The following is a 27,519-nucleotide window of genomic DNA, read 5'->3' on the forward strand; positions in this document are numbered from 1 at the left end:
TTATCCAAAGGAGTTGAAAACTTCAGTTCAGTTCAGTTCAGCTCAGTCATTCAGTTGTGTCTAACTCTTTGCAACCCCATGAATTGCAGCACGCCAGGCCTCCCTGTCCATCACCAACTCCTGGAGTTCACTCAAACTCATGTTCATTGAGTCAGTGATGCCATCCAGCCATCTCATCCTCTGTCATCCCCTTCTCCTCATGCCCCCAATCCCTCCCACCATCAGGGTCTTTTCCAATGAGTCAACTCTTCGCATGAGGTGGCCAAAGTATAGGAGTTTCAGCCTCAGCATCAGTCCTTCCAACGAACACCCAGGACTGATCTCCTTTAGGATGGACTACTTGGACCTCCTTGCAGTCCAAATGACTCTCAAAGTCTTCTCCAACACCACAGTTCAAAAGCATCAATTCTTTGGCACTCAGCTTTCATCACAGTCCAACTCTCACATCCATTCATGACCACTGGAAAAACCATAGCCTTGACTAGACGGACCTTTGTTGGCAAAGTAATATCTCTGCTTTTTAATATGCTGTCTAGGTTGGTCATAACTTTCCTTCCAAGAAATCAGTCAGTTCAGTTCAGTTTCTCAATTGTGTCCGACTCTTTGTGACCCCATGAATCACAGCACGTCAGGCCTCCCTGTCCGTCATCAACTCCCGGAGTTCACTCAGACTCATGTCCATTGAGTCAGTGATGCCATCCAGCCATCTCATCCTCTGTCATCCCCTTCTCCTCCTGCTCCCAATCCCTCCCAGCATCAGAGGCTTTTCCAATGAGTCAACTCTTCGCATGAGGTGGCCAAAGTACTGGAGTTTCAGCTTTAGCATCATTCCTTCCAAAGAAATCCCGGGGCTGATCTCCTTCCGAATGGACTGGTTGGATCTCCTTGCAGTCCAAGGGACTCTCAAGAGTCTTCTCCAACACTACAGTTCAAAAGCATCAATTCTTCGGTGCTCAGCCTTCTTCACAGTCCAACTCTCACATCCATACATGACCACTGGAAAAACCTTAGCCTTGACTAGATGGACCTTTGTTGGCAAAGTAGTGTCTCTGCTTTTCAATATGCTATCTAGGTTGGTCATAACTTTCCTTCCAAGGAGCAAGTATCTTTTAATTTCATGGCTGCAGTCACCATCTGTAGTGATTTTGGAGCCCCCAAAAAAACTCTGACACTGTTTCCACTGTTTCCCCATCTATTTCCCATTAAGTGATGGGACCAGATGCCATGATCTTCGTTTTCTGAATGTTGAGTTTTAAGTCAACTTTTTCACTCTCCTCTTTCACCTTCATCAAGAGGCTTTTTAGTTCCTCTTCACTTTCTGCCATAAGGGTGGTGTCATCTGCATATCTGAGGTTATTGATATTTCTCCCGGCAATCTTGATTTCAGCTTGTGCTTCCTGTAGCCCAGAGTTTCTCATGATGTATTATGCATAATCATCTTTTAATTTCATGGCTGCAATCACCATCTGCAGTGATTTTGGAGCCCCCAAAAATAAAGTCTGACACTGTTTCAACTGTTTCCCCAACCATTTCCCATGAAGTGATGGGACCAGATGCCATGATCTTCGATTTCTGAATGTTGAGCTTTAAGCCAACTTTTTCACTCTTCTTCTTTCACTTTCATCAAGAGGCTTTTTAGTTCCTCTTCACTTTCTGCCATAAGAGTGGTGCCATCTGCATATCTGAGGTTATTGATATTTCTCCTGGCAATCTTGATTCCAGCTTGTGCTTCTTCCAGCCCAGCGTTTCTCATGATGTATTCTGCATAGAAGTTAAATAAGCAGGGTGACAATATACAGCCTTGACGTACTCCTTTTCCTATTTGGAACCAGTCTGTTGTTCCATGTCCAATTCTAACTGTTGCTTCCTGACCTGCATACAGATTTCTCAAGAGGCAGGTCAGGTGGTCTAGTATTCCCATCTCTTTCAGAATTTTCTAGTTTACTGTGCTCCACACAGTCAAAGGCTTTGGCATAGTCAATAAAGCAGAAATAGATGTTTTTCTGGAACTCTCTTGCTTTTTCCATGATCCAGCAGATGTTGGCAATTTGATCTCTGGTTCCTCTGCCTTTTCTAAAACCAGCTTGAACATCTGGAAGTTCACAGTTCACGTATTGCTGAAGCCTGGCTTGGAGAATTTTGAGCATGACTTTACTAGCGTGTGAGGTGAGTGCAATTGTGCAGTAGTTTGAGCATTCTTTGGCATTGCCTTTCTTTGGGATTGGAATGAAAGTGACCTTTCCAGTCCTGTGGCCACTGCTGAGTTTTCCAAATTTGCTGGCATATTGAGTGCAGCACTTTCACAGCATCATCTTTCAGGATTTGAAATAGCTCAACTGGAATTCCATCACCTCCACTAGCTTTGTTCATAGTGATGCTTTCTAAGGCCCACTTGACTTCACATTCCAGGATGTCTGACTCTAGGTGAGTGATCACACCATCGTGATTATCTGGGTCGTGAAGATCTTTTTGTACAGTTCTCATTGTATTCTTGCCACCTCTTGTTAATATCTTCTGCTTCTGTTAGATCCATAACATCTCTGTCCTTTATTGAGCCCATCTTTGCATGAAACATTCTCTTGGTATCTCTAATTTTCTTGAAGAGATCTCTAGTCTCTCCAATTCTATTGTTTTCCTCTATTTCTTTGCATTGATTGCTGAGGAAGGCTTTCTTATCTCTCCTTGCTATTCTTTGGAACTCTGCATTCAAATGCTTATATCTTTCCTTTTCTCCTTTACTTTTTGCTTCTCTTCTTTTCACAGCTATTTGTAAGGCCTCCCTAGACAGCCATTTTGCTTTTTTGCATTTCTTTTCCACGAGGATGGTCTTGATCCCTGTCTCCTGTACAATGTCACGAACTTCAGTCCATAGTTTATCAGGCACTCTATCAGATCTAGTCCCTTAAATCTATTTCTCACTTCCACTGTATAATCATAATGGATTTGATTTAGGTCATACCTGAATGGTCTAGTGGTTTTCCCTACTTTCTTCAATTTAAGTCTGAATTTGGCAATAAGGAGTTTGTGGTCTGAGCCACAGTCAGCTCCCAGTCTTGTTTTTGCTGACTGTATACAGCTTCTCCATCTTTGGCTGCAAAGTATATAATCAATCTGATTTCGGTGTTGACCATCTGGTGACGTCCATGTGTAAAGTCTTCTCTTGTGTTGTTGGAAGAGGGTGTTTGCTATCACCAGTACACTTTAGTGGCAAAACTGTATTAGACTTTGCCCTGCTTCATTCCATATTCCAAGGCCATATTTGTCTGTTACTTCAGGTGTTTCTTGACTTCCCACTTTTGCATTCCAGTTGCCTATAATGAAAAGGACATCTTTTTTGGGTGTTAGTTCTAAAAGGTCTTGCAGGTCTTCATAGAACCATTCAACTTCAGCTTCTTCAGCGTTACTGGTTGGGGCATAGGCTTGGATTATACTGTGATATTGAATGGTTTGCCTTGGAGACAAAGAGAGATCATTCTCTGTCGTTCTTGAGATTGCATCCAAGTACTGCATTTCGGACTCTTTTGTTGACCACGATGGTTACTCCATTTCTTCTAAGGGATTCCTGCCCACAGTAGTAGATATAATGGTCATGTGACTTAAATTCACCCATTCCAGTCCATTTTAGTTTGCTGATTCCTAGAATGTCGATATTCACTCTTGCCATGTCCTGTTTGACCACTTCTAATTTGCCTTGATGGTTCCTATGCAATATTGCTCTTTACAGCATTGGACTTTGCTTCTATCACCAGTCACATCCACAACTGGGTACTGTTTTTGCTTTGGCTCCATCCCTTCATTCTTTCTGGAGTTATTTCTCCACTGATCTCCAGTAGCATATTGGCACCTACTGACCTGGGGAGTTCCTCTTTCAGTATCCTGTTATTTTGCCTTTTCATACTGTTCATGGGGTTCTCAAGGCAAGAATACTGAAGTGATTTGCCATTCCCTTCTCCAGTGGACCACATTCGGTCAGACCTCTCCACCATGACCCGCCCGTCTTGGGTGGCCCCATGGGCATGGCTTAGTTTCATTGAGTTAGACAAGGCTGTGGTCCGTGTGATGCGATTGGCTAGTTTTCTGTGATTATGGTTTCAGTGTGTCTTCCCTCTGATGCCCTCTTGCAACACCTACCATCTTACTTGGGTTTCTCTTACCTTGGATGTGGGGTATCTCTTCACGGCCGCTCCAGCAAAGCGCAGCTGCTGCTCCTTACCTTGGACGAGGGGTATCTCCTCAGGGCCGCCCCTCCTGACCTTGAATGTGGAGTAGCTCCTCTCGGCCCTCCTGTGCCCACGCAGCCACCACTTCTTTGACATGGGGTTCCTCCTCTGGGCCGCTGCCCCTGACCTTGGGCGAGGGGCAGCTCCTTTCGGCCAGGCTTCTGCACGGTCCGTCGTAGCCGGCGCTCTTCATAAGTTGAAAACTTATCTCTGCACAAAACCTGCACATGGAAGGATGTTTATAGCAGTTTTATTTATAAACGTCAAGGCCTAGAAGCAGCCAAGATGTCCTTCAGTTGGTGATAGATAACGGTGGTATATCTAGACAACGGAATATTATTCCAAGCTAAAAAGAAATGAGCTATCAATTCACAAAAAGTCATAGAGGAAACAAATGCATATTACTAAGTGAAAGAAGCTGATCTAAAAAGGCTACATATATCAACTATAGGACATTCTGGAAACAGCAAAACTATGGTAAAAAGATCCATGCTTTCCAAGGGTTAGTGAAAAGGATGGATGAATAGGCTAACCACAGAGGATTTTTAAGGCAGTGAAACCACTCTGTGTGATGCCATAATCAGTTCAGTTCAGTTGCTCAGTCGTGTCCAACTCTTTGCAACCCCATGGATTGCAGTACACCAGGCCTCCCTGTCCATCACCAAATCCTGGAGTTTACTCAGACTCATGTCCATCAAGTTGATGATGCCATCCAACCATCTCATCCTCTGTCATATCCTTCTCCTCCTGCCTTCAATCTTTCCCAGCATCAGGGTCTTTTCCAATGAGTCAGTTCTTTGCATCAGGTGCCCAAAATATTGGAGTTTTAGCTTCAGCATCAGTCCTCCCAATGAATATTCAGACTGACTTCCTTTAGTATTGACTGGTTTGATCTCCTTGCAGTCTAAGGGACTCTTAAGAGTCTTCTCCAACACCACAGTTCAAAAGCATCAATTTTTGGTGCTCAGCTTTCTTTATAGGTCAACTCTCACATCCATACACGACTACCGGAAAAACTATAGCTTTGACTAGACGGACCTTTGTCGGCAAAGTAATGTCTCTACTTTTAATAGATACGTATCATTATACATTTGTCAAAACCTACAGAATGTGCAACAAGAATGAACCCAAATGCAAAATATAGACTTTGGGTGCTATTGATGTATTAATATAGGTTCATTGATTGTAGCCAATGTACCAGTCTAGTGGGGGATGTTGAAAATAGGAGAGGCTACATAGGTGTGGGGGTAGGGGGTATATGGGAAATCTCTGTGTCATCCTCTCAATTTTTCTGTGAACCTAAAACTGCACTAAATAAATAAAGCCTAATTAAAAAAAATATCTCCATGAGAACTGGGGTCTTGTCTACCTTGTTCACTGCTGAATTCTCAGCTCCTATCCTCATGTGATGCTCAGTGACTAATTCTTGATGAATGACTGGAGGAAGGAGAATGTTTACCAGAGAATATGAGAATTGAATAAGCCTGGCAATGAGCTGGGATCTCCACCTTGGGTCTCTGAGGTGACGGCTCTTTCCCACCATGCCAGACCACCTTCTACACCCAAGTCATGTGTACAGTGCATTTGGGTTTGCATTTCACCACTGGCACAAGCTCCAGAGGGCTATATGAAATGCTGTACAACTTTTGTTAGGCTGTTGACCCACCAGACATATAACATATGTTTAGCACAAATTCAGTGAGTATCTCTTGTGAGTACAGAGCCTTCCCAAGTCTAGGGGAGCAGGGACTGTTCTGGAGCAATAGCAGGGGGTTGGTATTTGGAGGGAGGTCAAAATTGACAGAAGTAGGTCCAAATCATTGGTCTGCATGGCTGACAGAGGTGTTAACAGCTAACAGAGCTAACAGCTATTTTAACACCCTAAAATAGTTAGTTTTAGCCTGATGAGGGCTGAGGCCTTGAGCAAGGTAGAGTTGATGGGTAAGGAGACAGGCCAATGCCAGAACATTGAACCAGAGCCCATGGGCAGGAATGGAAGAGGCAGACAGGTGAATAAAGGGGCACTTGTGTGACATATGGAGGCATCTGCATGGGTGGAAAGTAGCAAGAGAGCCTATTCTTACCTGGTTGTGAAAACGGGTTGGATGGTAGATTCGTTTCCCTTGGTTGCAGTAACAAATGACCACAGATTGGTGCTTAAAACAAGGAATCCCTTAGCCCTTGAACAGCATCTTTCCTTGCTGCTCCCTAATTTCTGATGGCTCCTAGCAATCCTTGGAATTCCTTGGTTTGTAGCTGGATTACTCCACTCTGTCATCTCCTGATCTTCCCTGTGTGTCTTCACGTGAACTTCTTTGTATAACGACACCAGCTACTGACTGGATTTAGCACCTACTCTGGGTGGCTCAGAGGTTAAAGCGTCTGCCTGCAATGTGGGAGACCTGGGTTTGATCCCTGGGTCAGAAAGATCCCCTGGAGAAGGCAATGGCACCCCACTCCAGTATTCTTGCCTGGAGAATCCCATGGACGGAGGAGCCTGGTAGGCTACAGTCCACAGGGTCGCTAAGAGTTGGACACGACTGAGTGACTTCACTTTTCACTTTTCTAATCCAGTATGACCTCATTGTAACTGATTACATATGCAAAGACCCATTTCCAAATAAGATCACATCCTGAGGCTCCAGGTGTACATGAAATATTAAGGGACACTATCAATCTTTCTATTGTTGTTGTTGTTCAGTCACTCAGTTGTGTCTGAGACTCCATGGATTGCAGCACACCAGGCTTCCCTGTCCTTCACCATCTCCTGGAGTTTGCTCAAACTCATGTCCATTGAGAAGGGTGAAACCATCCAACCATCTCACTATAGATGGTGTAATTTACAAAGCACCATCTTCTGCACACAGGGACAGATTCTCCTGACTCAAGGACAAGCTGACCCCCTCAAGGTGATGGGAGCTCTTTCTTGACCCCTGAAAGTTTCCCAAGTGATGTCTAGCTAGCCTACTTCCTCTGATATCACTCTGAGATGCCCAACAGGGATCTTTATCATCCCCTGCTTATTTGTTACCTTCATATCGTGGGCAATGGGAACGTTGCTAACCTCCCTCAAACAGTTTGCTTCTGCAGACAATGCACCGCTTTCCCGTTTCTATTTTAAAGCTGCGCACGCATCTGTAAGAAGACGGGGGTGTTATGTAATACCTACCATTTTTGTCAGAACCTCATCTCACCCCATTGCCTGATACAGGAAGGAGTTACTGGTGTGAAATTTGCTGTTTTTTTTTTTTTTTTTTTAGGTGAAGAGTATATTCAGATGGATTTCATACCTCACATTCATAAGCAGGTCCATTTTTAAAAGAGTGTAGGTACTGTGCTAATGAAAGATGAAACCCACATCTGTCTCCTGTAGAGCACATTGGCAATGACTGTACAAATAGAGCCGAATCCTCTGCCTTTGCTTCTATGTAAGTATTTTACAGAGGGGCCCCGTAGGGAAGCTTGCAGATTGACTGACAGAAAACATCTGAAAGAGAGCAAGATGACCAAGAACATTTTCCCCTTTCACTGGTTATGATGTTAAAGTGTTAGTACATTTGGAACTTGTCATCTGGACTATTTCAGTTTATAAATGAGATCTGTAACAGTCATGGGCAATATTGGGAAGGGAAAAATTACTTCAGGGAAAATATATTTGTTTGTTAAAAATCAGGGCTTTTGTGAGAGGTGTGGTGAGCCAGCCTAGAGAATGCCAGCACTGGGGAATCCATCAGAGCTGCAAACTAGGCAAGGTCAAGTGTCAGGGTGTGCAAGCCTGGGAAGGGCTTGGGAGCACATCCAGGGAGATACGTCCGTGTGGCTCTGAATATGGGGGCCAGTCTGGGAGGATGAAAAGTAACATTAGACAAACGTTTAGGGTGAGGCCACTATAGTTCAGAGTCTCACCCAAATAAAATGAATAGGAAGTTGACTGGAGTCCAGAAAAAGGAGGGGTTGATATTCAGAAAGTCTGGCGTGATTTACTGGGATCCCTGTTACAGGAAAACTGGGGATCAAAGGAAAGACATCTAGTCCAGCTAAGCTTGGTAGACATTCCAACCTGGGCTTGGGAAGGGGCTAGAGAAGGGTCTTGGTGACCACTTTATAAACAGAACCATCTGTAGAAAGTTGAATGATGCCCCCACAAAATTCACGCCCACCAGAACCTCAAAACATAAGATAGTACATGACTCTACTTAGAAATGAGGTTTTTGCAGATGTAGTTAGTTAAGATGAGTCATTCTGGATCAAGATAGACCCCAAATGCAATGACCAGTATCCTTACAAGAAGGTCATGTGAGGAACATCAGACAGACCATGTGATCATGGAAGCAGAGGTTGGCGTGACACAGCCACAAACCAGAAAATGCCAGGGATGGCTGGATACCTCCAGAAGCTAGGGACTGGCAAAGAGGGAATCTTCCCTGGAGCTCCTGAGGAAATGGTGTACAAGGAATCCCTTAGCCCTTGAACATCACCCTTTACTGCCATTTCTTTCCAGTCCAGGGTCTGTACGTCCCATGCCTGTCGGGTCTGTGAGCATCTTCAGTATGAGGCGTGGGCACAGGTGGTGGTGCTTGCTGTCTTTTGTTACTTAAATTTTGTCACATTAAAAAGAGAATTGGACTTACATTTAAAAGCCTTGGACTATGTTTTATTACTCATTCACATATGCATTTATCCATCCAACAAATATTTACTGGGAACATAACGTGGATCAGGCCCTGAGTGAGGCCTGGGGCAGCAAAGATGATCCCAGAATCCCTCATGTTGAGGGACATGTTCAGGCAATCACACACCCGTGGAACAATGCTTTGAGGGCCATAACAAAGGATTATGAAAGCCCTGGGGAGGCACAACAAAATCCACCCAGGGAGATCGGGGAGGGCAGAGAAGGGTCTTGGAGGTGATACCCAGGGAAAGCAGGAGGGAGCTAGACAAAGAGGGGAGGAGGGGAGAGAAGAGACACAGGAACAATCCGTGAGGTGACATATGTAGCATTCACAGAGACCTACAGTCAAACTGTGGCTGGGAATGAAACATGCAAAGCAGGGAGGAGTGAAAATAAGGGTAGAGGCAGATGTACATGGGGAACAGATGGTAGAGAGTCTTGAATACATGTGACAGAGTTTGGACTTTATCTGTGGGTAATGAGAAGCCACTTACGGTTTTGAGCAGAGAGCTGAGAGGTCAGAGTTGTGATGTATGGACTGGAATGAAGCTGGAGGCAGAGACTGGCAAAGGAGGTGCTGTGACAGTTGAGAGACGATGCTGATGTGAATCAGGGCAGTGGGAGGAGGGGGCCGTAGTGTGCTTCAAGAAATAGGTAAGAAGCCAACTCAGAATTCCAACCTCGTGAGCTTGGGTACATGCCTTCATTTTTCAGAGCCTTAATTTCCTCATCAGTAGAACGGGGATAATGATATTCCAGTCCACAGAGCTGCCCAAGGATTAATTTAGGCCACCAGTTTGCAAAGGCTTGGCAGCTTTTCTTACAGTCTTCAGGGTGCGGCCATTAGTAGGTTTCCCGTAACTTTTGTGGGATGACGCACCAGGTGCCTCAGTGGTGACGGAGTCAGGGAAATAGGTAAACGCTGAATAGTTTCCTACACTGATTTAGAAATTTAAAATATGGTTGTTAAAACCCAGGTTTAAAAGTACTTCTGTGTTCTTTCTAAAGTATATAATTATGTTCTCTGCTCACATAATTTTATAAAAACCGAACATATCACTGTCATTTTCATTGCAGGATACTGGCAGAACTTGCTTTACCTAGCAGATGTGTTCCTGAAAATTTTACTTGTAAATTGATTTTAAAACAAGTCAAATCATACTTTACTCACACTAGGGAGATGAGGCATTTCAAAGAACCCTCTGGTTGGGACTTCTTCGGTAAATTAGCAATTATGTATTTCTTATTTTTTGAAGAAGGATTGCATGTGAACTTCCAAAAATCTAAAGTGGGTGGCAGTGGCCAATCTATAAGGATATTGATGTATATGTAACATATATTCTAATAAACAAGAAATGCAGAGTATTGTCTGTTCAAATATGCCTAGCTGTCTCTCAGCCTGTTGCTGTGTGGTTGTACTTTTTAACACCCACCCATTGCAATTTAAGACATTCTCCCACCAAACATATCAAGCTAACATCTACATTCATCTTCTCCATGCTTGACATAGATCTAGTCTCAACACGTCCATGACTGACACGAGATCAATCCACTTGCACAATGTAATCTTCGAGGAGACAATAAATTACAAACTTACTATTTAGCATCCCGTCAGCATCTAATTGCATTTTGATTTGTTTCTTGATGTGCGGGTGGAGTGCTGAGAGTTGGACATGGAAAGTCGAATGAGTCATATTTGCCTAATTATAACTTGTAATTGTAAAACATAACAGCATTAATATGATAAGTGATGCAAATCGATACCGAAAATGTTCGAGCAGGGAAGATTTACAGCAATGCGGGTTTATAATAATAATCCATTTTGAAGGAAGGATTATCAATAATAAATCATTATGAAGCATCTAATATGTTCTTGGAACTGAATTTGTTTATATATATATATATATATATATATATATATATATATATATATGTTATGTGTGTGTGCTAAGTCCCTTTAGTCATATCTAACTCTCTGAGACCCAATGGTCTGGGACCTACCCAGCTCCTCTGTCCATGGGATTCTCCAGGCAAGAATACTGGAGTGGGTTGCCATGACCTTCTCCAATAAGTTTTAATTTCTCCCCTGACTCTGACAGATTGACTTATTTATAATTTGAAGATGACAATATGGAGTGCCACCAATATTAAGGAACTTGTTCTGAGTTACCCAGTTAGGGCCTAGTAGATGGAGAGAAATGTGAACCCCAAACAAACATGGTGCCTCAGGTCCTCTCAGTTGAGGAAATCTGGTTTCAAGCCCTGTGTGGACCACTAACTCATCTTTGTGCTCAAGTCTGCCATCTATCACAACGGGGTTCAGCTTCTTTACCTCTGAGGCCCCTTCTGCTTCCTGTTATTTTTAGTGACGTTTTAAGAAGGCCTTGGGCTACTTTTAAACAGCCTGGCATTCCACCTCACCTCCCCATAGTCAATGAAATCCAACTTGAAATCCAAGAATAGCTAAACCTCTGCTTCAGTCCCAAGAGCCATTTCATTTACTGAAATCCTTACCACACTACCATCCAATTACCATGTAAAACACCTTGGGATACCATTAATACAAAAGGTTATATATTCTAAAACCCAAATGTCATTTTGTATTAGACATTTTCTTAAGGGCTACTTATCTCAGGATGAATTCCAAGAATGAGTGCTTAATAATTATTTTGCATTTAAACAACCTACTTATGAATTCCAGGGATACATTGTGTCACAGTACGGCTTCTGCAGGATACAGCAATTATTATAAACGCTGGTGGATTAACTGCCACAGTATTGCAGCCTGACAAAGTGACACATCTGTATTAGATCACTGGTAGGTCATCAGGCGAAATCCTTCCTCTCCCTGCTTATCCCCAACCCCCAGGAAAGAGGGTGGTATGTCAAGTTTCTCAATCTAGTGAGAAATAGTATAAAAACCACAAGGACCTATATATATGTAACCCACTGGTAACAGACATTTTATCGTTTGGTAAATTGCAACGCAAACACATCCTTCTTCAAAGGTGCTGGGAAGATAATTTTTAGAAATCAAGGTATTTTTACAAAGACTCCTTGAATTTGACTTAAAAGCCACTCAGTCACAGACATTTTAAGTTTAGGTTTATGTAGTCTATAAAGTTTGTCCTCAAAAGAATGGGTCATAATTTGGGAAAAAAGAGATCAAAATGTGTGGATTTGTTCCTGCATGCACATGTGTGAGTGTGCCTGTGTATGTGTGTGTGTGAGTGAGAATATATGTGTGTGTATGTGTGTGTGTAGGGCTGGGGTAGGGAGAAAAGTTCAGTTAACCTCTTCTGAACTCAAATAGCCAAGCTCCATGCAGCTTTTGTAAGTAACCACTTGGTGATGAACATTTAACAGGCTCATTAAATCATAATTTAAAAGATTGTTTTTTGTCCCAAACAAATAAAACTCTGTTAAACTCTAATAAGACTCTTTGGAACAGCTGTTTTGTGCTACAGAATGTGTAACGACCTTATAATTGTATTAGATGTGGCACGGAAATGTTTATGTTTCTTTCCTAGCCTGAAATGTGCTAATAACAGAAGCCAAAGAAAAGGGATTCATTATGAATTCCAAGGGCTCAAGGGCCGTGTTTCCGGAGATGGGAGGGTCCTTAATCAAACTGCAGTGCGGATGCCATGCTGCGTTGGACCAGGCTGAGGCAGGCAAATTGGTTTCCATTCAGTTGGAGTTCCTTCTTTGCCTTCCATGGCACCCTGCCCTTCACCTCAAACATTTCAGCACCGGCCTGAATCCTTGGACCTTGGGAAAACCTGCCCTGTTATGATAGATTCTTGGGTTGCAAGTGGCTGAAAATTTCAGGTCCACACCCCTATCTCCACTCTCAACACAGTGCTTGAATTTCCTCTATCAGGGGACTTGCATAGTTTCTGTTTTTGCTCCAGATCTGCTCACCAATGCTCACCCTCCAAATGCAATCTACTCTGCAGGCACCTGGTCTGTATGAATTCAAGACACTGGCTTACTGGCCTTCTGATTCTCATTGGGTTTGGCTAATGGGAACCGTGCAGTAAGGAGGGCTTAATTGGGTAAGTATATCCCTGGTTCCTTCCCTTGAGGGTAACCATGGGTTACGTTATCTGTCTCTCTACCAAAGAGCTCAGCTCCTGTCCAGAGGCCTTGCCTTCAGAGCTCTCTGCCTGCAGGCTCTGATATTTGCTACCTTCCCTGTTGGGCTGCCGTCTATGGGGTCGCACAGAGTTGGATACAACTGACACGACTTAGCAGCAGTAGCAGCAGTAGTTGGAGAAGGCAGTGGCAACCCACTCCAGTACTCTTGCCTGGAGAATCCCATGGATGGAGGAGCCTGGTGGGCTGCAGTCCATGGGGTCGCTAAGAGTTAGACACTACTGAGCGACTTCACTTTCACTTTCATGCACTAGAGAAGGAAATGGCAACCCACTCCAGTACTCTTGCCTGGAGAATCCCAGGGACGGAGGAGCCTGGTGGGCTGCTGTCTATGGGGTCGCACAGAGTCGGACACGACTGACGCGACTTAGCAGCAGCTCATTCTTTTGGGGCTTCCCAGGTGGTGCTAGTGGTAAAGAACCTGCTGGCCAACGTGGGAGACAAAAGAGATGCAGGTTTGATCACTGGCTTGAGAAAATTCCCTGGAGCAGGACATGGAAACCCACTCCAGTATCCTTGCCTGGAGAAACCCATGAACAGAGGAACCTGGCAGGCTACAGTCCACAGGGTAGCAAATGGACACAGCTGAAGCAATTAGCGCATGTGCACACTCACACACACACACTCATTCTCTCAAGCCTAGAACTGGTAACACATTTTAGCTGTTAATAGCCCTGGGATGCTTCTTACACTGATGTGCTGCTCAACCAGCTCTCCACAAACTAAAATGAATATATGGTGACGTGACTGTTCCATCATTGCAGATGTCAAACTACCAACAGGAAGCTGGTCAATGTGGATGGAGCTGGGAAGTAACGTGCACTGTCGGCAGCTGCGCTGAGCTGCCGGCCACTACCACCTGCCCGCACCTTGTAACTAACCTCTGTGTTCAACTCTGCACTGATTACCCACTTTGTGTCGTCTGCTTGCTCCCAGGAGTCTGACTGACACCAAAATAGTGGGTCTTCTAGTGGTGCGGAACCATTTCCACAAATGCAGTTTCTCTTGGGCCAACTCCAACAGTCAGAAATTCTTCCACAAGTGGCAGGAATATCCTCTTTCCTGGGTCCCCAACTTGCACCCAGCCTGTTTCCAAAACACAGATATTGGAGCTCATCTATGTCCCATTAGGGTTCCTTAAAGTAACCTAGGGTGTTGTGGGGAGGAGTCACACTGTCATTGAACCAGTGGTGGGAGAAGCCCATCCTAGAACACAAGGGCAGCTGCCCAGGGTGCCCTCCCCCTACCCGGGTCTCGGATGGTCCCTCTCAGCCAGTCACTGCTCCAGGGGGCTCCTTCCCAACAGCTTTCCCCCATCCTCTGGCTCCAGCACTTAATTCCTTTTGGATAAACTCTCTCCCTCAGTTTTTCAGCTAATCTGCTTCAGCCATTGAACCCAATGGTTTGCCAGGCAGAGCTTCATGTCCTGGGATGACTTGGACAATAAGGATAAGAAAAAACTGTATTTCTCCTGGGCCTGGACTGTTGTTGCTCATAATAACTGCCAACATTTATTGAGCACTTACTGTGTGTTAGGCACTAACTTTCCTACAAACTTGTATCAAGCAAGTCCCTGCCAGAAAACAGGTGGCCTATTCAAAGGGTGAAGAGAGTTAAGTAAAAGAGCTATTTACTCTTGCAGATATGTCATCTGGATTAAGGGAACCACCTAAGCATGGCACAGAACCCACAGGCTACAGAAAATGGGCATCAGTGCTGCTCATCACAACAGTTGCAAAGGGCCAGGGAGGTACTGGTGTGTTTAGAATCCAGGCGTGAGGGCCGTGGCTGTCAGCTTCTGTAACCACTTCTCCAATTAGGATCTCATTAAGTTCGGGCAGAGTGGAAGCATCAGAAGGCAGTACACACCCCTGACCCTTCTCTTCCCACTTTCTGTTGGCTGGACTCCAGTGGAACTCAGAGGGGCCCTGAGCTGGGTGATAGAGTCCATAAACTTCAGCCTCCTGGGTACCAAGCACAGCAGAGAAGGGTGGAAATGGATCTGAGGTGGGAGCTAAACAACCAGTTCAACCCCGAGTATTACTATTGCTCCCAGTAAACAGGAGAAGCATCCAAGACTTTAGCGGCAGAATCCATACCTTCAATACCATGCTACGCTGATTTCCAAAAGGTCACAGTAGAGGGAGAAAGCGAAAAAAATGCTTTTATTTCCTCCAGTTTAGCTTCCTTTTTCTCATCAAATCCCCCAGAGATACCATAGCCATGAAAATCGGAATAAAAGTTAACTTCTCAGAAGGAAAGCCACCCAAGAGTTCTAAGGCAAAATAACTCTTCCTGAGGTTGTGATAAAATCAATGGATCTATAGGCAGTTTCCACTTGTTCATTTCATCTTGCTCTTTGTGGCTATAGAAACCAAGCCTAGGCCCTCTTCTACCTGGCAGCTTCCTGGGTGCACAAGAGCGGCCACCTTGTCTCTTCCTGGTCTCATCGGTCACTGATCTCACCTCCCTGTGCTGAAACTTGGACTGCCTTCACTGGATGGACCTTTCTCCTCTGCATGAGGTCCCACAAACACCTCTCTTTCACTGAAACATAGTTGACTTACACTGTTAATTTCTGCTGTGCAGTAAAGTGATTCAGCTATACACATATATTCTTTTTTCATATTTTTTTCCATTATGGTTTATGACAGGATATTGAATAGAGTCCTCTGCCCTATGTACCTCTCTTAATAAGGCTAACAGCAATTGTCTAGAAGAAGTCCTCCATTTTTATATTCAGAGGTAGAAGATGGAATAGTTTTAGAGAAATCTTGGAGCCATGTCCCAAGAAGAAAAGGCTGTATATTGAAAATCCTTCTAATGTTACTGAGATCAAATCATAAACTCTTCTTTAGATAGATTCTATTTCTCTCTGAAGGGAGAAAAAAACCACACATGCAATGACTGTATTATTTTAACGTATTGAAACACCTTCCTAGAATGATAATTAAGCCCTCTGCTTTTATAAGGTCATTCAAAAATTTTTCCTGAAATTTCTGTAGAGTCATCACAAGCAGTCTTTCCTGGGTTGTTTAGTATCCTTTATAGAGTAATAAGGGGAGAAATTAGAATGTAGTATAAGAAGTTGGTCTTTCCTGGTGCATTCCTTTGTGATAAGCTAGTGAGCACTATGGAGAAGGCAATGGCAAGCCACTCCAGTACTCTTGCCTAGAAAATCCCATGGATGGAGGAGCCTGGTATGCTGTAGTCCATGGGGTCGCTACAAGTCGGACGAGACTGAGCGACTTCACCTTCACTTTCCACTTTCACACAATGGAAAAGGCAATGGCAACCCACTCCAGTGTTCTTGCAAGAATCCCAGGGATGGCAGAGCCTGGTGGGCTGCCGTCTATGGGGTTGCACAGAGTCAGACACGACTGAAGCAACTTAGCAGCAGCAGCAGTGAGCACTATGAAAGGTCTTGTTTTCCCTTTTCGCCAAGCTCTTTTGTTCATGGCTCCATTGTGGTAACCCAACTTACCCTAGGCTTTTGGTACTACTCTCGTTCCTTTACTCCCATTTTTGCTACCCTGCAGTAAATGTGTCCTTTATTCTTTTTGTAAGTAAGCTAGCAGTAATAGTAATTAATTTTGTGTGTGGTAGGTCAACAAAGTGATTTTTCTTTTCTTATTTTGATTCTTACAACAACCCTGTGGGTTGCTGGATTACTACTGTTGGAATGTTTTCAGATGACAATCAGAGAAGTGGACGAATCTGGCCCAAGTCGCCACCTTGGAAGCAGTGGCCCTTTCAGAAGGCATAGCAACACGACTTAAAGCTCTGGAGTCTGACTGTTTGGTTAACAGCGAGCTCACTTGATCCCAGGCAAATCACTTACCTAAGCATTCCCTACCTACCTAAGCTCCAGTTCTCATCTTCAAAGTGGAGGTACTACTCTGACTCAACGGACATGAGTTTGAGAGGACTCCAGAAGATGGTGAAGGACAGGAAAGTCTGGTGTGCTGACATTCATGGGGTCACAAAGAGTCGGACACGACTGAGTGACTGAACAACAACTCATACCTAATCCACTGGACTCACTGAAGGATGAAATGAGATCATCCATACAAAGTATGTGGCCTCATACTTGACACTAGGTAAGAACCCAATAAATGTTAATGATGACAATGACAATGATGAAGAAGAATATTTAAATTTATACTGTCTTTGTTTTCCCAAGGCTAGCATGCTTTCTATCCCCATGCTGCTTTTCACAGATTATAAGTATCATTCTACCCTCACTGCATTCAAAACTTTCCTTTTCCCAGCGCCCACATTGACTTGTGATCTAGCAGACACTTCAGTTACACAATGTAACTAGAAAAAGCCCTGGCCAGGAGTGGGTTTTTCTCACCTGCAAATGCACCAGAGAAATGGCCTGTGTTGGCATCTGGGGGAGGGGCCTGCCCCACGTCACTGCCGGAGACGGGTGCTTTCACCCTCCCGGGGACCATCCTCTCAAATGGAGGCTATAAAGAAACAGATTATTTGGGCAGGTCACTTCCCTTTCTGGGCTGTTTCTTCATCTATAAAGAAAGGGGGTGGTGATGGTGAGAATGGATTCCATGATTTCCAAGTGCCCCTCTGTGACCTAAAAACCAAAGGGTCTCCTCTGCAGGAAACTCCCAGGATTGAAACACGCTTCTACCTCTGGCTTGCCCTGGCACTCCCTGGGGTGTTCTACATGGGGCATTGTTATCCTGGAGGGATCAGAGAACATAAGGATTCACTTAACAAATGAATACCAATTGTCTATCACTGACTCCAGAGACAGGGGAATTTTGAAGGAATGAGGCACGTATCTGTGAAGGCTAGGGTAGGAGAGTGGATGACACACTCTCTCTCTAAACCATGATAACAACATACAATGTTATATTTTACAAAACATTGCCTTGTGCAATGTCTTTCATTCTCATGACAAACTATTACAAGTAGACGTTACTATAATCCTAACTTTTCAAACAGGTTACGTGAATTGCCAGAGAACACAGAGAGAGTGGTCTGCCAAGGTAAGTCTTGAATTTAGAGCTCAGAAGCCAGGAGATACTGCCATTTCACCACACTTCCTGCTTCTCTGTGGCTCAGTCTGGAGTTGTGTTTTCCCGAGTCATATGTACCTATTATATATACAATTCTGAAAGATGCACAGACCCTATTTTTCCAGACAGTCTATAGACACAGCAAACCAAAGCACAGACAGTTCTGCCCAAAGATAGATAACTGCTGCGGTGGCCTGGAGGCAAGGTGATGATGGCAAGGTGGTTACATTTATTTTTCACATTGTTGCCTTGACTTTCAAACTGTAATTACACCCGCACATTTCCCACCCATGGGATCCCATCAGTTCCTCTGAGATTTGGGGTTGGTTGTATCTCATTTTACAACCGAGGGACCGGATTTTGTGTTTCTGCAGGTTTTGCTCACGTAGGCACCTGGAGCTGTCAAGGGGGCTGTCACATCCCCAGCCGTGAGTCAAAGACCCATCAGACCTGAAGTGCTGTGTGGGCTCTCTGAGAGGCACTGCAGTGCAGATCAATGGTCCTCAACCCTGAGTGAGCAACAGAATCATCTGGAAGGCCTATTAAAGCACAGATGCCGGGCCCCATCCCCAGAGTGTCTGCTTCAGTAGGTCTGGAGCGGGACCTGCGGGTTTTCATTTCTAACAAGTTCCAGAGCGAGGCTGATGCTGCTGGCGCAGAGGACCACACGTGACAAGAATTCACACGGAAATGAAGCAAGTGAGCGTCAGCATCACAAGGATTTAGGTACAGCTTTGCTTCAGCTTCTTGGGCAAATGTTCAGACCTCCTGGGGGTTCAACTTTCTCACTTCCAAATGGTGATCATAATATCCATTCCACAGAGTTGTGAAAATGTTAAAGGAGATGGTGTGTGTAGAAGCCAGAGGGCTGTTACCCTAAGCATTGGCTCCTGTATTCCTTCAACTGGCAGAGCTCAGCTCATTTTCTACGTGATCTTGACCCCCAATAATAACTCACTTGTGGAAAAGCAACAATTAAGCATCTCGTGTCATTGTAGAGGACACTGAAAAGGAAGTTACGTCACAACACTCAACCAACACCACAAACTCCCTCTGAACACAGCTGTTCTCCCAACACCTTTCTTTGGCCTCTTGGCCATGTCTTTACATCCCTGACATAGGAATCAGGGAGCTCCCAAGTGTCACTGGATGTCTTCTCTCAATTGTTCTCAACTTGAACTTCTCTCGAGGGTAAGACTTAGGCCAATTTAACTCTCTCTAGTTTTTGCCCTCCCACGTGGATGCCCAGAATCATCATGATATTTGTAAACCAAGGGCTTCCAGTTTGGAGCACATTCCTTACTGAAGGCAGGCCCTAGCCATCTTCTGTCACTTGGTCCTGCTTTTTCCTCTTGGCCCCCATCACAAGCAGGTTATTAGGGCATCCCCCTCCTTCACATCTCATTCACTGGCTGCCTTCCGACAAAGAGAATGTCTTTCCTGTCTCTGTAAGCCATTATATGACTATCCTCTCAAGGCAGCAGTGGTTGATGGAAGAGGCAAAAAAAATCAGGTGGTACTCAGACCTCCTCAGACTCAGGCAGAGCCTCCTTCATCTTCTCTAAGGAGTCTGATAGCACTTGCTTCTGACAGAATTCTTCTCGATGTGATAGCTCCCAGGTGAGGAGTGGTCCTTGCCCTCCTTGATGACACCTCCTCTCAGCAGGAGGTCTGAGAGTGAGTGCAAAGAGAGTGGCTTTAGGGGGCGTCGTTGGCCCATGGCTTCCCCATACTTCCTCACTGGCACAGCCACCGCCCACCCTAGGCTTCTTACTCCTGAGTCAGGGTGACACCTGGCTTCTCTATCTAGAGCCTCTCCTCTATCAGGAACACTAGATTTCCTGTCTGCCAAGATTTTTTTCTCCCCTTAGAATACCTCACATTTCCATCCCCTCCCCAACTTCTGACATGAAGCCCTGGTTCCAATACACTGGACCTTATCCTCAAGGGCTGCAATTATCACCTCCATTTTTCCTCTGTACCTTGAAATTAGCTTCGTTAGAAACAAGACCTTGGGAATTCCCAGTCCCCATCCTATTGGCAAGTGAGATAAGAAGACTCTCTCCCATTCTGTTTGTCATAAACAGCTCTCCTTCTAACTCTTCCACCACGCCTCGTTTTCCACACCACATTTAAAATCTCCATGTCTCTTAGTTTGCTGCCACTGTTCCTCGAATCTCAAGGTGCAGGCAAAAGCCTTTTTTCCCTCTGTGGGTTCATTAGCAGCCAAGGTTAGGAGAGTCTCCACACACGTGAGTACCCATATGATCGACAGCCATAGCAACTGAGGTCGTGTTGAGTTTTGAGGCCATGGTTAATGCCTAAGGTTGGATCTAATAAGCTTTTCATTAATCTCTTTTGATTGTACACTCATGCATCGCTTTGCCTCCCCTGCAGCCCCAGTTAATTATATTATTCTTGTTGTTAGAGGAACTTAGGATCTAAGTTTGGAAAACTCGTGAGTTTGCATCTGACGTGCTGCTACCCAGTTTGTTCGAAAAGGCTGTTTAACCACTCAGCGTCTGTGTTCTTGTCAAAAAGGGATAAAACAGGGCTCACGTTAACATCTGCTTCATAATGGATTGAGTGCATTAATGGATATGTGAGGTCTTTTGCAAATATTTGGTACTTCCAACACATGTTTTTCTTTTTTAAAAAAATTTTATTGGAGTATAGTTACTTTACAACGTCCAAAATATACAAACACCTCATGCAGCTCGATATAAAAAAACAACCTAATCAAAAAATGGGCAGAATGAAAAGATGCTCAACATATACTTCTCATATTTCAAAGTGTACCCAGCTATTCCTTCCATCCTAGATTTCCTCTCCAGCTGATACTAACTGAGAGTTTGGGTGTGATGGACAGAGGAGGATACTCTTTTATCCATTTTTATTCCAAGTGACTGGGCATTCGTGCTTCCATGGAGGGAATCGCATCCAAGTTGTTGTCACGTTAATCACAGGCCAACTGGGAGTAGGCTATTTACACTTGTGTCACTTCCTCCAAGATTCGATTACTGTAATTGCCTATTGACTATGTGTTCTGCCGGCTTCCATACTAGCACCAGCTGTCAGGGTAGGGAGTTGTGGGCAGCGTGGGTCACGGTAAAAGGGGACTCTTCCAACGTGTACACCAATCCAGCCTCTGTGCCTGTCCATTCATCCTCCCTAAGCCTTTGTTCAGTGTGTGTGCATGCATGCAAGCTTAGATGCTCAATCATGTTTGACTCTTTGCAACTCCACTGGAGCCCACCAGGTTCCTCTGTCCATGGAATTTCCCAGGCAAGAATACTGGAGTGGGTTGCCATTTCCTACTCCAAGGGATCTTTCCGACCCAGGGATAGAATCTGCATCTCCTGTGTCTCCTGCATTGCCAGGCAGATTCTTTACCTCTGCGCCATCTGGGAAGCCCTTTGTTCACTGTATTGATGCTCAGATCTTCCTTTTACCTCTTCTGGGTCTGTTATAATGTGTCTCCAGCCAACGAGATCTCTCTGGATTTTAACCATGGATTTTGTGGTCAAAATCAGCCCAATGCAATTACCCAAGGCTACACAGAATCTTGTTTAAGGATATTTATATTTCATTTGGAATTGTTTGATGCATTTTTAAAAATTTAAGCTTTCTGCTTATCTCATGTTGCTTAAATTGATTTTTATAAATCATTTGGCTTCTCTACTGATTTTTCCATTTTCTTTCATTAGTATTTTGGGGAGAGGGTGATAGCAGTGTGTGATTGTTTGCTTTTTCAGTCAACCAAGTCATGAGCCATCTGACTTCACCCTCAGATGAGAGGTCAGGCGCAAACTTCCATTTTATTCAATATAGAAATTGGTTTGAAAGAGGACCGGGGAATGCACTGAATTCCTGCTATTTCGGGTTTGAGTGCACGGTTCAACATTCCTGCTGACACCTCAGCCTAAACTTTACACAGGTTGTCCCAGAGCTCAGCTGTCTCCCAGAACTGAATTTAGCTTAAATCACTGCCATCTACTGCGATTGCCCCAGACAAATCTTTTCAGTCTTCTAACTCTTAAATGAAAAGTGCTTCCTCACTACTCATTTGATGGAGGGTAATGAGGTGCTGTTTCTACAAGATTACTTACCTGATGAGACAGGAGGACTCGATTGAAAAGACACAGGCAGGACCCCAGAAGGCTCTAGCTGAGCACTCCTGGAGGATTGGCTAGCATTTTTGCAGAGCAGCCAACACTTTCTTCCTTCCTTTTTGCCCCAATAAATGAGTATGGTTCATTGTCTTCGTAAAATCATCTTCTAATTTTTTTCTCTCTCCTCAGTGTCTAGATTAGTGGTCCTCTAACTTTGGCATCCATCAGAGTCACCTGAAGTTCTTATTAAGAAACAGATTCCTGGGTCCTTTGAATTTCTGACTCAAAGGTCTGGGTTGGAGCCTGATGATTTGCATTTCTAATAATTTCCCAGATAATGGTGATGCTGCTGGTCCAGACATCACACTTGAAGAACCACTGGCCTGGAGTGTATAAAGCCGATGAACCACTGTGACCTGTGGTATCCTCAGTCATTTGGCACTTCTCTGCCATTCCAACCTTGCCCAGCACTGCTGCTGCTCACTGCCATCCACTCAGCCATCCATTTTAATAGATGCCTGATTCTGAAATCCCATACAACTGTTGAAAGCAGCAAAGCCTTCCCTACCTCCCTGCCTTTGCTGTTGTTGTTGACTTTCCTAACACGATGTCCTTTATCCCCTGCCTTTCCTACCTGGCTCACCTCCAACTCATCCAAGTTCTACATCAAGCACCATCTTCTCTGTAAATCAAGTCCTTTCCTGGTAAGAGTCTGCACTCCTATTTGTCTGTTACTGTCCTTGAATAGGAGAAAGCAGTGGCACCCCTCTCCAGTACTCTTGCCTGGAAAATCCCATGGATGGAGGAGCCTGGTGAGCTGCAGTCCATGGGGTTGCTAAGAGTTGGACACGACTGAGCGACTTCACTTTCACTTTTCACTTTCATGCATTGGAGAAGGAAATGGCAACCCACTCCAGTGTTCTTGCCTGGAGAATCCCAGGGATGGGGGAGCCTGGTGGGATGCCATCTATGGGGTTGCACAGAGTCAGACACGACTGAAGCGACTTCACAGCAGCAGCAGCAGTCCTTGAATAATTCTCCATCAGAGCACTTATTTCACTGTATTTGGATTGTTTCTGTACAAGTTTTGGCCTCAGCTAGACTGTGACCTCCTGAGGGCCTGGGTGGTACCTCATTTCGCAACTGCAGAGCCTCTTACAACATGTGACCCATGTTTGTTGATCAGCACATGTTTGTGCTTGATTATTTCATGGCAGACACAATCACTTGACTTAATTATCCAGGAGCTTTGGTTTAAACATGATTTCCCTTCAATAGAAGCAAATGATGTTCATTTGGTTGCTTGGAGTCCAATGTAAATGAAAAGGATGGAAGAGTGTCACGTCTTGCAGAAGTCTGGTGGCTTCACTTAACTTCATGATCCTAATCACCATCTGTAATCATCATAGGAACAAAGCCAGAAAGTACAAACCTTTTGCATTATTGCTACCTTTGAACAGCACTCTTCTACATTTTCACATCCTTCCTCTTAGTAAATCCTTAACAATAGTTCCATAACATACTAAGATGCTCCAGTGGCTATAACATCATTTCATTTGAAAAATGACTCCATGCCGAGAGTCTCCCACCCCTGACCAGGATATGAATGGCAGGACAGGACTGGGATGGAGAACACAGGAGCCGGGTAGGGCCTGTTTTGAGTGAGGAAAGAGCCTAGCACTGGCCTTAGGAGGCATGAGTTCTCTGGTCATGATCCAGCCTGACCATGCAACTGTTTCTTCATCTGCCAAATGAACTAAAAGATCTCTCAGGACCTCTCAGCCTTGATATCCTGTGATAAGATCTTTAGAATAAAATAACAGATTCACGAATAATTCCCCAATGAACTCTTTATAGACAATGTTGCTTTTCGATCAACATCCTCAGGACTGTCATGGCTTATGCTCCATGGTCTCCGAATGCTTCTCAGACCCATTTCTGAGAGAAGGAGTAGAGGTCACCTCCTGGGCAGGGTACTCACTGAGTGTTGTTTATAACAGACAGAAGTCAGCTTAGATCCATCCCAGACTTAGTCACACCCACTGCTGGGGTTGGACTTGTTTCCCAAAGGCCAAGAGCTTTGCCATGTTTTCCTTCTTGGGACTTCATAAGTGAAAGTGAAAGAAAGTGAAGTCGCTCAGTCATGTCCGACTCTTTGCTACCTCATGGACTATAACCTATCAGGCTCCTCTGTCTATGGGATTTTCCAGGCAAGAATGCTGGAGTGGATTGCCATTTCCTTCTCCAGGGGATCTTCCCAACCCAGGAATTGAACCTGGGTCTCCTGCATTGCAGGCAGACACTTTACCGTCTGCGCCACCAGATGGACACAAAGCTCAGATTCCCTCTGGAAGTTTCTCCTAGTTCATGGCTTCAGTGAGTAGCTTGGTGCTGATGATGGCCTAAATGGGATCTCCATCCCTGACCCTTTCTTTCAGCTGCTCAGCATTCATACTTAATTCTCTTTCTAGTACTGCATGGGTACCTCCACAAACTAAACCAGTCTCCTCTTCCAGATATGCCCTTCTTTCCAGGGTTCTCCATATCTTTTAACAAATCCTGTTATGTAGGATTGGATTATAGGCTCTTATTTGACTTCTACTTCTCCTACCCACGTACCTAAGAGTCTAGTCTGTTTGTTTCTGGAATATTTCTCCTTTCCTTTTCCTACCTTTATCACATGGCCACTGTCCTAGCACAGGTCTCTGCAATCTCTTGCCTAGAGTTTCACAGTAGCTTCCTACCTGGCCTGACCTTATCACTCCTCCTATTTCAACCTGTTTGTCCATTAGAAGAAGACCATGAGATGAGAGGAGGACTCATAAGCAAATAATTCATCAAGGAAGTGCTTCTTGGAGAAACTGGTAAAGGGAGCACAGGAATCAAGACAGGGAGGGGAAGACTCTAAGCAAAGATGAGCTTTCACATACAGTCCAGCTCCCACCTGATCCCACAGGGAACTGGCAATATACATTACGCCTCAGATTTCCTGCCAAGTGGAAGCAAGGGAGTCACGCTTTCATATCTCTACACTGTCAATCATTGGCTCAGGGCTGCCCCAAGGGATGTCAATTCACCAGCACTTTCAGCACTCAGCTCGTTTTGTCAAAGTTCCTGTAGCCCAAAGACAGGTCTCTGAATAAAGTTACAGGTGTGAGCTATTAGAAGCAAAGCCTATAGAAGCTAGGAAAAGGGGCCCAGAGGTATATAGTAAAAGGGTTTTAAGGGACCCAGGCACTTGACAGAACCTTGACAGTGTCCAATACCCAAATGTTTGCAATACTGCCCCCAAAACACTGCCACACTACTGCTTAATCATCGCTTTGCTCTACTTAGCAACCATTAGTGACTCCCTAAATGCTCTAAGTACTTTGCCTCAAAGTCCCAATAATTTTGCATTCAGTTCAGTTCAGTCGCTCAGTCGTGTCCGACTCTTTGTGACCCCATGAATCACAGCACGCCAGGCCTCCCTGTCCATCACCAACTCCCAGAGTTCACTCAGACTCATGTCCATCGAGTCAGTGATGCCATCCAGCCATCTCATCCTCTGTCGTCCCCTTCTCCTCCTGCCTTCAATATTTCCCAGCATCAGGGTCTTTTCCAATGAATCAACTCTTCGCACGAGGTGGCCAAAGTACTGGAGTTTCAGCTTCAGCATCATTCCCTCCAAAGAAATCTCAGGGCTGATCTCCTTCAGAATGGACTGGTTGGATCTCCTTGCAGTCCAAGGGACTCTCAAGAGTCTTCTCCAACACCACACTTCAAAAGCATCAATTCTTCAGTGCTCAGCCTTCTTCACAGTCCAACTCTCACCTCCATACATGACCACTGGAAAAACCATAGCCTTGACTAGACGGACCTTTGTTGGCAAAGTAATGTCATTAGGTGCAAACATTTACCTCTGCTTGCCTTTTTTTTCCCCTTCATGAATCTTACACTTATGACAGGATGATTTAGTATTTCACACACAGTTCAGAGCTTTCCAACACTGTGCCTTAGCCAACTCAGTCCCCTCTGCCTCGAACAGTCTTGAAACTACATCTGCAAATCCTACACATCTTTCAAAAACCAGGCAGACTTTCTGATGGCCTCCTAGGAGATGAGATCTTTCCCTCTCTAGAGCTTCCCAGCGCTTTATCTGGCCTTCAGTGCCTGTTCTGTGTATGGAAGCAGCTGTCTTCTCTCTCCTCCGGATTCATCAGCTTTGGTACCCCTCTCCTCTTTACATCGTTCCAGCACCATCCACAGTACCCAGTGCTTGGGGTACGAACAATGCCATCCATGCTTGTTGAATACATGATTGAAGCTCCTCCCTGTGTCTGTGTCAATCATGAGGGTGAATTGGGAAGTGAGCCCCTCCCCTAAGTGAGTTCCTAAAGTTTCAGTTCTTTCAATGGGGGCTTTAGCCTTTTGGAGGCAGTGAATCAACTGTGTGCCTTTCTCACATCCTTTCGTGTCAGTCTCTGCTGTGGAGGAGAAGGTGGTACAATGGCGAAGCAGGAGGTGAAAGGCAAAGTTCCAGTCCACCATGTCCTGAAACAACCCTTTCTTTCAAGAAGTTCCAGAAATAGCTTGAGAAACCACTTAAATATGTGAGTCTATCTAACCCTCAAGAGTATTATTATGGATATAAATGTGAAGTGCTTCTCTATCAGGAATAGCACTGAAATGGCATTTAAAGAACTGGGCTCTGTCTAGTACTGTCATAGTGTGAGATATTCAGGGTGTCAGTTAATCTTTTGGGGGTTTGCTTTCCTCATGAGTTAGTAGTGTGATTGGATGACAGAATTAATATTTCTAGTATCTTAATATTTCACTCAGACCTTTCATGTAGCAGCTGCTGTGCTGAGTACTAGAGGCATGAAGACAGACATCATGGGTTCCCTTGACCACAAAACCCTTGAAAACTTGACTTTCTCAAACCCTCTTGAAATCATTAATCTGCACTGGAAGGAAAGTTATTCCAGTGTTGAAATCTCCTTCCTATGTCTTTTGCCCTTCAGTTCTAATCAGATCCCTTATTAGATCTGATGCCTCCTTCCTCTGCTAATAAGATGAGACTTTAATCACAGGAACCATCAGGAACTTTAAACTTGAAATTTGTCCACAGAATTTTTTCCCATAAAACACATACATAGATATGTGACACATATATAGAGAATAAATATCTGTGTCAAATGTAGACTCCAGCACTCTGCTAGGCTCACTCAGGAACCATTTGATGGAATCACACACATTAACCCATAAGCACATGCAATTCAAACCAAGGCCAGAGTAAAATGAAGATTCCCCACGTCATGGGCCACTGAATTCCC

The 27,519-nt window shown here is 44.5% G+C and overlaps 1 long non-coding RNA gene across 7 annotated transcripts in view; it reads right to left on the reverse strand.

The window, feature by feature from the left end:
- Positions 1 to 27,519, reverse strand: part of LOC147364553 (uncharacterized) — a 202,635-nt gene that overhangs the window by 42,080 nt on the left and 133,036 nt on the right. For 5 of the 7 annotated variants that reach the window (XR_015134660.1, XR_015134659.1, XR_015134661.1 and 2 more), the window contains exon 3: positions 4,155 to 4,441. The exons of the other annotated variants lie outside the window; for them this stretch is intronic. This is a non-coding gene — a long non-coding RNA (uncharacterized LOC147364553). The remainder of the gene's footprint in view (positions 1 to 4,154; positions 4,442 to 27,519) is intronic. 7 annotated transcript variants of the gene reach the window in all.

This window comes from Bos grunniens, chromosome 10 (assembly GCF_055505025.1).
Source record: "Bos grunniens cultivar Pamir isolate PY7600 chromosome 10, Bosgru_T2T1.0, whole genome shotgun sequence".
Taxonomy (NCBI): Eukaryota; Metazoa; Chordata; class Mammalia; order Artiodactyla; family Bovidae; genus Bos; species Bos grunniens.